The sequence below is a fragment of the Mirounga angustirostris genome, unplaced genomic scaffold, assembly GCF_029215605.1.
Source record: "Mirounga angustirostris isolate CCGP_5_RB_7025 unplaced genomic scaffold, mMirAng1.0.hap1 SCAF_8, whole genome shotgun sequence".
Taxonomy (NCBI): Eukaryota; Metazoa; Chordata; class Mammalia; order Carnivora; family Phocidae; genus Mirounga; species Mirounga angustirostris.
This window is the reverse complement of record NW_026991716.1, coordinates 35591165-35603924: the sequence shown is the minus strand read 5'-3', so window position 1 is coordinate 35603924 and position 12760 is coordinate 35591165.

Sequence of the window (12760 nt, the reverse complement as noted above, 5' to 3'; positions counted from 1 at the left end):
GTGGGTCATCTACAGAGTCGCTGGCTCACTCATGTCTGGAATGGGCTGTTGGCTGAGACCTAGCTCACCTCCATGTGACCTAGGCTTGCTCATGACATATTGGCTGCTGGGCAAGGGTAAACCCTGAGAGTGGACAGAAGCTGTACTGCCCCATACGACCTAGCCTGGGAAGCCATAGGGGACATTCACACTGCCTTCTGTCCATCCAGGCAGTCCCAAGCTCCCACCCAGTTTCCATGGGATGAGGAAGTAACCACCTCTTCTGGAAGAGGATGTGGGGAAGCAATAGGGCTGTGACCATTTTTGGAAAATACAATCTACCATGCAAGTGGAGAGGGGATCTCTTTACCTTTTTTCCCACTGTTTTGTTTATTTTATTGTGGTAAAACACACATAACATAAAATTTACCATCTTAACCATTCTTAAGCGTACAACTCAGTGGTGTTAAATACATTCACATCATAGTGCAACCATCCCCACCATCCATCACCTTAATTCTTTTCGTCTTGTAAATCTGAAACTCTGTACCCATTAGACAGTAATTCCCCATGCTCTCCTCACCCCGGCCCCTGACAGTCATCATTCTACTTTCTGTCTCTATGATTTGACTACTCTAAGCTCCTCATATAACTGGCATCATACCATATTTATTTTTTTGTGAGTGGTTTATTTTACTTAGCATCCTCAAGATTCATCCATGTTATAGTATACTGCATAATTTCCTTGTAGTTCCCCTAAGGGATTGGGGTTGAGACACAAAGGCCAGACACTTTTCTGCTTCTTACTTTGTCATGAGCCACCCTTGCGGGAATAGGACACCACATAACACCACATAAGCATCATCCAGCTGCTGTGAGGAGAGGTGCTCTGGGAGCCTGAGGAAGAACTTTCCCCCAGGCCTGGAACATGGGAGACACAAATGTGCAGGGTGAATAAGAGTAAGAATTATTAAGAGTCAGACTGGTTGGGGGAGAAGAATGGGGCACAAGGTTGGGATGAGGGGATAAGTGTTCTATATTGAGAGGGAACAGCATGTGCAAAGCCTCTGACGGAAGAAAGAAAAAAGATGTCAGAGTCGAGAGAGAGGAAAGAGATGAGGATAGAGATAGCCAGACCAGTTGGACATTGTCTGGAATCTAGGGAGAGAGGCCTTTAAAGGGTTTTAAACCAAAAAATGAGATAAGATTTTGAGATAAGATTCAAAGATTATTTTGAAGAAAATGTCAACAAAATGAAAATACAACCTATGGAAATAGGAAAGAATATCTGCAAACCATATATCCGATAGGGGGCTAATATCCAAAAGGTATAAAGAACTCATACACTTCGATAGCAAAAAAACAAAAACAAAAACAAAAAAAACCCCACAAATAATTTTTTTAATTAAAATGGGCAAAGGACCTGAATAGACATTTTTCCCAAGAAGACAAATAAATGGCCAACAGGTCCATAAAAAAGTATTCAACATCACTCATCACCAGGTACCTGCAAATCAAAACCACGATGAGATATCACCTCACACCTGTTGGAAGGGCTGTCACTGAAAAGGCAAGAGATAAATGCCGGGACCCCTTATGCACTGCTGGTAGGATTCCAAACTGTGCAGTTGCTATGTCTCCATACTGTTTTCACAGTAGAACAGTTCCTCAAAAAACTAAAAATAGAAATACCATATGATCCAGCAAGTCCGCTTCCGGAAATATATCTGAATATACGAGATATTTGCACCCCCATGTTCACTGCAGCATTATTTACAGTAGCCAAGATATGGAAAATAACCTGAGAGTCCACTGACAGATGAATGGGTAAAGGAAATGTGGTGTATGGAACAATGGAATATTATTCAGCCATAAAAAAAGAAATTCTGCCATTTGTGACAACATAGATGAAACTGGAGGGCGTTATGCTAAGTCAGATAAGTCGGACAGAAAGAAAAGTACTGTGATCTCACGTGTGGAAATCTTGAAAGAACAAAGGAGAGGGAGGAAGAAGGAAAGAAGGGAGGGAAGGAGGAAGGAAGGAGGGAAGGAAGGCAGGGAGGAAGGGAGGGAGGGAAGGGGGAAGGAAAGAAAAGAACTCAGAAAAAGAGAACAGATTTGTGGTTACCAGAGGCAGGGGCTTGAGGAGGGGGAATTGGATGAAGGTGGTTGAAAGGTATAAACTTTCGGTTATGGGGGAAGTAAGCCCTGGGGTGTAACGTGCAGCACGGTGACTATAGTTAATACTGTCGTATGGTATGTTTGAAAGTTCCTAAAAGAGTAGATCCCAAGAATTCTCATCACAAGGAAAAAACTTTTTCTTTTTTTATATATCCATTTGACACGATGGATGTTAACTGAACTTACTGTAGAAATCATTTCACAATGTATGGAAGTCCAGTTGTTATACCGTCCACCTAAAACTTACACCATGCTGTGTATGTCCACGATGTCTCAATGAAACTGGGAAAAAAATTAAGTGAAATAGATTTGAGAAGCATTTGGAGGACGGAAATATTGGGTCTTGGGACTGGTTTGGACCTACGGGAGCAGAAAGGGGCAGCTCCCTGAGCTCAAAGAAGCTCCTCCTCAGGGCATGCACCCTCACAGCCCCTGCCAGGAGCTGCTGGGTCCCTCACACCCGCCTGTCAAGTGACCAGGCTTGTGGGCATGACAAGGCCTTCTGGAACCGGATATGGCAGACATCCCCAACTGTCCCTAGATTCATTAACTGCCTGAATCCAATAATGGGATTCCTCTCAGTTCTCTCCAGGGGAACAGAGCCAAGTCCTCTCTGGAAGAAGAGCCATAGAGCCTTACACACAGGGTAGCACATCCCTAACCCTTCACCCACCCCTGTTCACACCCTCAGGGAGCCAAGTGACCACTGACTTTCAACTGGAATACCTGGGTAAGGGAGGTCAGGAAGGACAGAGAGACTTTTTTTTTTTTTTTTTTTTTTTTAAGATTTCATTTATTTATTTGAGACAGAGAGAGCACAAGCGGTGGGGAGGGGCAGAGGGAGAGGGAGAAACAGACTCCCTGCTGAGCAGGGAGCCCAATGAGGGGCTCAATCCCAAGACCCTGAGATCATGACCTGAGCCAAAGACAGATGCTTAACCCACTGAGCCACCCAGGCACCCCGACAGAGAACCTTCTTGCACAGCTGAGGTTGGGGGGCAGGTTTGCACCAGGACTAAATCTGAGGCCACGTGGGCCCTGTGCCACTTGCTCTAGGCTCCCACCACAGGCACCATTGTGCCACCATTTTGCTTTGGCCACAAATGTGCCCCATCTTCCTGCAACATCCATTTGACTCAAAGAATGTGAGGAAAATATTATTTTTTGTATTAAACACAGTTATGATGGGATAGAATGCAAAACTTATGTATGGGTTTTAGATAAACAGAAGCCTTGAGATTCTACTAGGGCTTTGAGTTGGCTGTTTTGAGCCAAGGCCCTTGGGGGAATGTGGTCTGGCCCCTTTGGGCACCATTTTGGTGGAAAAGTTTGAGAAAAATCAGCGTTCTTTAACAGCCACGGTCCGAAGGACAGGCTCTGCAAAGAGTAGCTGCTGCCGCTAGGGACAGTTGTGTGTGGAGTCACCCTGGGCTGCCCTAGGGCAGTGACCCCAGAGTCACTGATGATGTAAGGGATGGCAGATGTTGGCAGAATCTCTCACAAGTAGCTATGTTCACTTCTCCTGGTCCCAGCCAGTTATCAGCAAGGCATTCCTGTTCTCTCCCTCTGAGTACAGAGCCGGTCCTCTGGCCCTCAGCTCCCACTGAAGACAGCCAGAACGAGCCCTGCTGGCCTTCGGTTAGCCATCAGTGAGAGGAGACAAGAGGGAAGATGGCCAGGGCTTCCACCGTCTGTTTGGTCACTGGTTTCACCCACAGTATCCAATTCGGCCACCTTTGCTCCCTGGTCAATGAGTACCAGAGTGGTTCGAGGCTAGAACAGGGGACCAAAGGGCTGGGTAGGAATGGATTCAATGTGGGATCGGTGGGAGAAGATGAAGAAAGGGTTGCAAGCTTTTGTGGTCTGACTGGGAGAGGGTAAAGGCAAGAGGAAAAAGGAACACAGGAGAGCAATGTCCTGGCTACTTCCTCTGACATAAGAGGAGCCCCAGGAGGCCACCTATTCTGTTCCTGACACCCAGTGACCCTTGGCTACAGGGGGCTTGGTACCGAAGAATGAGAGTTGAATATACCCCAGGGAAACACCTGATGGAGGGGGACACACAGCCCTGCCTCAGGGAGCCCCAGTCTGAGGGGAGACACAGCCCTGCCCTCAGGGAGCCCCAGTCTGAGGGGGAGACACAGCCCTGCCCCAGGGAGCCCCAGTCTGAGGGGGAAGTAGCAGCCCTGCCCTCAGGGAGCCCCAGTCTGAGGAGAGACACAGCCCTGCCTCAGGAACCCCAGCCTGAGGGGGGAGACAGCCCTGCCCTCAGGGAGCCCCAGTCTGAGGGGAGACACAGCCCTACCCTCAAGGAACCCCAGTCTGAGGGGAGACACAGCCCTGCCCTCAGGGAGCCCCAATCTGAGGGGAGACACAGCCCTGCCTCAAGGAGCCCCAGTCTGAGGGGAAGTAGTGCCCCTGCCCTTGGGGAGCCCTAGGTTTGTCAGGGAGACCCTGGCTGTGCCCTAAGAGAGCCCAGGCCTGGTGGGGGTACTTCATTAGGGCCCCACAGAGGCTTCTGTCTAGCTCACCACAGGTACTGCTGTGGCTTTGCTTTGAATTCCTGTAAACAGAAATGGGAAATCCCGGGGACTGAAACACTTTTAATCACCCCCCTTTATTGCCCTTCCCTGGGTGACTCAGCAGTAGGAAAATCACAGCTCCCGAGACAGACGAGAACTGAGAACGAAAACCAAAAGGGAGAGTGAAGAGATGCGGCTAGTGACACAGCGTCCACAGCTGGCCCATCTAGTCCCTACAGTGGCTGCTGATGACCAGCTGAGAGCAGCCACTGAAGCTGCTGACAGAATCATAGGGGGGGGGGGCGGGGAGGGGGCGTGGGACACACAACACGCTGCTCCCAGCCCCAGGGATCCCCCACAGCAGGGCTGGGCCTAGGTCTGGGCAGGGGCCAGTGCACAGAAGTGAAGGCCTGAATGGTCTGAGGGTGGTCGCTCACCGTCCCGGGCTTTTGATTCCTGCCCTTTCGGGCACATGCCCTGCCCCTCGGCCAGAATGCACTCCCTTCCCTCGGGGGTGCCGCATCCAGCTCTCCTTCAGTCCCATCTGACCCCTCAGAGCTGCCCTCACACCCTCTGAGCCCCTCTGGGCACTGCTGTCACCTGGCTGATTTGCGGTGCGCGTGGGCTTGTGACCTTTCTTCTCCTCTCAACCCTTAAGCCTCAAGAAGAGGTGTTGAGCAGAACGGGCCGGTCCTTAGGAAAACATGAATGAATGAATGAATGAATGAATGAATGAATGAATGAATGAATGAAACTAGAATCCAAACCCAGGCTTCTTGACAGAAGCAAGAGGGCAGGAAACATCTAGGAAAGAGGCTGCTTTTTCCTGGAAGAGTGGGAGGGAGACACCTCCTTGAGCTGAAAAGGAAACTGAGAGTTTGAAAGTCTTGAAACTGAGACTTAGCAAGGGTGAGGGGTCTGCCCCCAAGTCACATCAGTTTACCAGAAACAGAGCCAGGACTTGAACCAGGGTCCACTGCCTCGCTCTCTCTGCCTGATTCTCCACCCTTGTACCTGGGACCCGGGGCTCTGGGCCAGGCTGACACCCAGAGGGAGACACGCTGTTCCGTTCTCGCTCCAGCGGGGTGGGGCAGCGTGGCCATGGCAGCAGTTGACAGGCCCTGCCCAGAGTGGGTACATTTCATCACCGGGAAAGTCTGGCTGAGGCTTGCAGCCTCTGCGCCCAGGGAGAGCGGGGCTTTGCCAACAAGGAACCGCTTGGATCCCCCATCCCAAATTTTATGCAAGCACCCAGGACCTTCCAGCCCTGGTGGCAGGGAGTGCAGGGCTGCCTGGGTACCCTTCACCTGCCAGGGCAGCTCCTGGGCTCACTCGAGGCTGGGGGGCAGCTCTGGAGGGGTCCTGCCCAGTTTTTCCACTACCCCTCAATGGCAACAGATCCTAAAAATCACTATTCTTACTCTGCCCGTCCCTTCACAAATATTTCCTCATCCAAGACCCTTACCAACCCAATGAGGAGGTACTGTTATAACCCCCATTTCACAGAATGAGGACCCTGGGGCCCAGAGAGGGGCAGTGACTTGCCCGGGTGGCTCAGCTGGGACGGCCCAGCTCCAAATCCTTGCTGCTTATCATAACACGACTGTTTATAACCCCAGCGGCTGCCTCACCCCTCAAATTCCTCCCAAGGAGAAGGCCACCCAGAACCCTGAGAGCAGGAAACAGACTTGGATAAATTACAAAGTAGCTGCGGGCGCTAGAGGGAGTGGGTGGCCGGGGCGGGGGGAGGGGGGGGAGACCCCTGCACTCGGCCATAATAAAGGCGTAAACTGGAAACCCATTTGGAGTCTCCCCTTTGCCTACCTTCACCTGCTTAGGGAAGGGAGGGTGCAGGAACTAGCATTTGACATTAGGGAAGCGCCCATTGGGTTCCATTCCTGGGCTGGGCGCTTGTAAGATGATATTGGGCCCAGGGCAGGGCAGGTAATTTCCAAGCTCTTTGGTGTTGGAACCAGCTATTTGTAGGACTGGTTTCCTGAGGGTGACGCCCTCTGCAGAGGGGGCCCAGGGCTCTGCTGTTGGATCCTTCCTGGCCAGAACTGTCACTAGTGACTGGGATGAAGACACAAATGCCCACCTATCGAGCTTCTAGAAAGGGCAGGTGCAGAATGGACTCAGGAACACTGTGGAAGACAGAATCCGGATGGTGGTCTGCCTTATGAACAATGAGTTTGGTGTTCCTACAACAGCCACTGGGCCCTACTGTGTGCCAGGCCCTGGGGAACCAAAGGGACAATGAGGGGTCAGTGCCCTTGATGCAAGGTGGGGGGTTGAGTGGAAAAGCAGGAGCCCATGCCAGATTCAGAGGCCACCCAGCCCCCAGGATGCAATGATTAACCTGGAGGTGGGGCGGTGGGGGGGGGGGGGGCGGGGGATGGGCAGAGGGAGAAGCATTTACTGCAGAAGGGCTTATCTGGGCTGGCTTTGAAAGGCAAATCAGAATAATAGGGCTTCCTGCCCAGGGAGCCACTGGGATTAGTGTGAAAATCAAATGAGATAATGGTGGGGAAAGTATCTTGGGGGGACCTGATTATCCAAAACCCCAGACTCTGGGGCCTGTTATGCTTCCACAGGTGAGAATGCAGAGCCTCGGAGACGTGGGATGATTTATTTGCCCGAGGATACCTCATCTGACTGTCCAGAGCCATCGACCTTCCCACTCCTCACTTCCGCCTCCACTGCGCCCAGTAAAAAACATGTTTGTATGGAGTTGCCACTGGGAACCATTGCTCACCCCAAGATAACCCCGTGTTACCACACTACCCTGATATCATTCTTGTCAAGACAAAAGGCTGGGCCTTTTAGTTAACCCGAATGGCCTTATCTCATCTAAAAGCACATATTCCACGAGACTGGGATTCCAGGGAAAGAACTCTTCCACCTCCATTGTTGCCTTCAAGGGTGCCTTGGGAGCACCAGGTTAGGGACATCTAGCTGGGTTAACATAACTGGTCACTAGCCTCCCATCATTCAGCCATTGTCTGGTGATTTATGGAACACCTAGTGTATGCCAGGCACTGGGTTCAGGACTGAGCGAGAGGTACTCACATGGGCATGTGTGTGTGTCTATTTCTTTGTCACCTGCATGTACCTGTTCAGCAGGCCGGGTTCTCTAGGAAGCAGCTGCTGAGATGGAGGTGGGCATGGGGAAGGGTCCCCGGGGTGACTTGTGAGAAAGGAAACAGGCAGAGGCAGGATGGGCAGATCTGACCTTTGCCTCCCAGCCCATCCGGAGAACTGCAGAGCAAAGATTGCCCAGCAGAGGGGCCCTGACAGCGCTGGGCAGAAATGACCAGACCCTAGAATCGCTGCTGTGCTCAGCCAGTGGCCCTCGAGCTCAAGGCTGGAGAGGTGAGGCAGTGCCTACAGCACAGGCCCATAGGAGGTGCTCACATGACCTTGATGGCCAGCATGTCCTCACATTTTGTGTCCCGGGTGCCCCTCTCTGCACCTTGGCCCCAGCCCCAGGCTTCTGGAAGAGGCTAAGACCTAGAACCCTTAGCTCACCACACTCCTTGCAACTGGGCAGGCAGTTGAAGGGAAGTCTGCAACAGCCCATGTCCAAATCCACCGCATTCTTCTATTCGACACACGTTGACCGAGCACCTGCTGGGTGCCAGGCTTCGGGGATGTGAAACGGACAAATCAGACCGGTCTCTGTCCTGGGGAGCTTCTAGTCTGGCCCGTCTCCCTGCACATACCTGGGTTCGGGCCTCAAAATCTGTGTGTCAGGGTCAGGCTGAGCACACGCCTGTGCTGGAGCAGACCTAAGGCGCTGGTGGTGTCTGCCCGTGTGCGCACACGCGTGAGGAACACACACTCGCACACAATCAAGGGGGTCCTCGAAGGGTGAAGATTTTCAGAGAAGCTGTGGCTTCATTGGAAAAGTGAGAGCACCAAAGATGCAGGAAGGGTCAGCCTGATGGGCTAGCCGAAAACCTCAGGCGGAAGAAGGAAAGCGAGCCGGGGTGGCCGAGCTGGTCTCTGGTGGGGCATTTCCATGCAGGAATGAGCAAGGAACAGGTGACAGCGGGGAGGGATCATGCATTCCTGGGCTGGCAGCTGGGCGCAGGGCCAAGGAGGAAAAATTTCTGCTTTCTTAAGAACTAGGGAGTGGAGGGAGGGGAAGGGACCTTGAAGAGAGTCCAAAGGTCAAGAACCAGAGCTGGGGTGAGCCCTTCAGACAGGAAGGAGCAGGCTGGCAAGGAGAGGGCAGGAGGATGAGAGCCAGCAGAGCTCCAGGACAGCCCATCTGTTGCTTTTGTCAGTCATCCTCCATGGAACCACAAGCCAACTGCATTTGAATAAGAAGAAGAAGTGGCAGAAACTTTGTATAGCGTTTGCATAATGTCAGAACTCCTCTTCCCTGAGATGAGTCCAGTGCCCCGGCTGGAAACCTGGAGTCATGCTAGACTCCTCTCTCCTTTGCCCCCTCTGTTCTTCAGTCCCCAACGCCAGTCTACCATTTTTTTTTTTTTTTAAGATTTTTATTTTCAAGTAATCTCTACACCCAATGTGGGGCTTGAACTCACAAGCGCCGAGGTCAAGATCCCCACCGGCTCCACCGGTTGAGCCAGCCAGGCACCCTGAGACCAGTCTATCTTTTAAGGACTTCCAGAATCCGCTCTTTGGCCTATTGTGGCCAGGGCCTCTGGCCTCACCTGGACCACCCTCCCCTCTGTCCGCTGGTGTTAACAGTCTCTTGTCTGCCGGCCTCCTACCTCCTTGCCCCTTCTGATCCTTCTCTTTGCTTCAAAATATACCACAGCACTCTTCTGCCTAAACCCCACTGTCATGAAGACAAAGCCCCATATTCTTACTTTGGCCTTCAAGATATGACCCCTACTCAGCTTTGTACTCACCTCTGCTCCCCTCCTGCAGCTCTACACTATAGCTGTTTCATCCTTAAAGTCAACACCCCCTCCCCCACACCCCCACTAGGGCTCTCTGGCCTCTGGGCCTTCTCAAATGCTGTTCCCTCTGCCAGGAACACTCTCCCTCTGAAGAATTCCTGCCCAGGCCTTCAGCTCTCAGCTTCTGCACTGCTCACTCTGGGAAGCCTTCCCTGGATTCCCCACCACACCCCAGGGTTAGGGGTTTCCGCCCCAGTTCCCCGCCATGGCACTTGCCAGGTGACTGTTGCTGGTGAATTACAGTGACCCTGGCGAGGACAGTCCCCCATCTGTCTTGCCCAGACTGTGGCTCCAGGGTGCTACCCAGCACCCATGTCACCAGCAAATATTTTTTTGAGCATCTACCTAGTGTCAGGTGCCACAAATAGACCCTGAGGAAATGATGGGGAATTAGCAAAGGTCTTCTCTTCCCTGAGCTCCCACTCTTGGTTTTTGCATATTCCAAAGTTATTGCAGGCAGCACGTATTAGTTGTATCGTGAAAGGAAAGTGAAGCAAAAGAGGGACGGAGCGAGGAAGGGTGGAGACAGAGGGAGAGAAAGGAAGGGAGGGAGGAAGGGCAAGATGGATGACATGTGGGTTCCTGTCCAAAGTCCCGAGTGAGGTAAGCCAAGCTCTTCACAGTTCTGGGCCCTGCCCAGTGCCAGTAGCTTCCTCACCTCTTTTCATTTTGCTGCACAGATTTTATGCTCCAGACAAAATGCAGCTCCCCAACGCACCATGATCTTCCCTAGCTCCGAGCTTTTGCACATGCTGTGCCCCCCCCCCCCCCCCCCCCCCCGCCAGGAGCGCCTTTGCTGGCCTTGCGGTTCCTGGTTGCCCTTCACGACTCAGCTCTCGTGTGTCATCTCCCGTCTCAAGTCACATACTTCCTTCTCTGGGCCCCTGTGACATAGCACATACCTCTCTGGCATGTGTCACGTGGCATGCTAACTATTCATCTATCTGCCACGTCTTTCTCCCACCAGACTGTGAGCTCCCCAAGAGCAGACACCAAGCCTTTGTTATCTCGGGTCCCTAGAGAGCCTAGACTTGGGTCCGGCCCAGAGCAGGCACTTTGGCGTCTGTTGAACTGAATGGGAAGGTTTTTGACTCAAATCCTGTGCCTTGTTCACCACCTCATTTGTCTCCCAGCCCTGCTCAGGCTAACGTGCTGCCAAGACCAAGTAGAGGGCTGGTCATCAGGTCTGCTCAGCCCTTGTGGGGCTCACCACATTTCCCAAGCTGGGATGTCTTTCTTCTGTCATGATGTCACCCCCATTCTTATTTTCTTGTGGGTCCTCAACTCCAGTGCACTGTGGGCCCTGGACAGGAACAAGGTCTTCAGGATCTTGGACCCATGCAGGGACCTGGAATGCTCCAGATACCTCTCTCCCCATGGCCGTGTCAGCCACCCTCACTTCCCTCAAAGGTAACCACTAGCCTGACACCTAACACTATGGATTCTTTGTTGCTGTGTTTCTCTAAACAGAATCACACAATACACCCCTTTCTGACTCTTGTTTCTTTCACTCAACATCATGTTTATGGGATACATTTGCATTGTCATGCATAGCGACCACGTCTTCATGTTCATTGCTTCGTAATGTCCCATTATGAGAATAGTCCATAATTTATTTATCCATTCTATCTTTGATGGGCATTTTGGATGTTTCCACTGTTTGATTTTTTTTTTTAAGATTATTTATTTATTTATTTGACACAGAGAGAGAGAGAGAGAGGGAACACAAGCAGGGGAAGTGGGAGAGGGAGAAGCAGGCCTCCTGCCGAGCAGGGAGCCCGACATGGGGCTCAATCCCAGGACCCTGGGATCATGACCCGAGCCGAAGGCAGACGCTTAATGACTGAGCCACCCAGGCGCCCCTCCACTGTTTGATTTATACATGAAGCTGTTATGGACATTTTGAAGTCTCATGGTGAGCAGACACGTGCATTTCTTTGGGGAGAAACCTAGGAAAGACATTGCCGGGTCACAGGGCATGCAAGTGGTCAGCTTTAAAGATACTGCCAGTTGTCCAAAGTGGTGGCACACCATTTTTTTTTTAATTAAAGAGAAAATCTAAGCCTACATAAACATATTTCATACACAGTGGTGCCTGGTAATAGTATTTGAGGGCAAGAAGGGGAATGGGGTGTTTAGAGGCTAGGGCTAGGGGATACTTGAATTTCACTTGGCACTCCTTATATATTTGGAATTTTGAAGCTAAAGTCAAACCTAGTGCCAATTTTTTTTTTATTACTAAAAAAGAAGAAAGGGGAGAAAAGCCCATGTGCTTTTCATAAACTTTCTTGGGGTCTTTTAATAGACCCCTGGGTCTCCACTCACCCCCAGAACCCTGTCTGAGAGTGACCCTCCCTGCCCCACCCCTCCATTCTTACCTTTTACAGAAATGCCAACAGTTACTGGGGAACAGAGCTCCTAGTCTGAGGAGGGAGGCTGTGCCCACCAGGAAGGAAAATTCAGCAGGATGTAAGGAGCAGAAATTACAGAGCCTTGGAGAGGGCAGAGGAGACCCAACAATAGGAGTGGATGAACAAACAGAGCTAATCACATCCAAAATTCCCAAGGGGACACTGAAGGCAGGTGTGGTCTGGATTGGAGATAATCTGGAAAGACTTGCCAGTTAGGAAGGGTCTGAAAGGCGGGGGTGACTGAGGGAAAGGGAAGAAGGGGAACACCACCCAAAAGTGTGGGAGAAGGTTGGAGGTGCGTATATGTGGACTGTGGGGCATTGCTGCCCTCCTCCTTCCCACTCAGAATCTTCCACTCACACTTGAACACACACTCCACCCCAACCCGGAGAACACTGAACACTTCTCATCCAAGGACACCACCTTCCTCCCCACCCTGCAATCAAGGGCCCACCTGCACCTCTAACTACAGCCAAAAGGAAGTGGCTGCTGAGCTGGGCCTAGGAGAGGGAGTCAGTGCCTTGGGGCTGCTTCTGCTTCTCTGAGAAGGGCTGCTGTGGAAGGGAGGTGACCAGTGCTCGCCCGGGGCACATTCTTCACTGGCTCACTCACTGGCTCATTTTGTGCTATGGCCCAGGCTCTGCACAAGGGACTGGGGACACAGGGGTGAAAAAGACACAGTGCTCTGTGAGCTTCGGGCTGAGAGGGCTTCACTGGCTCCACGTGATTTTAG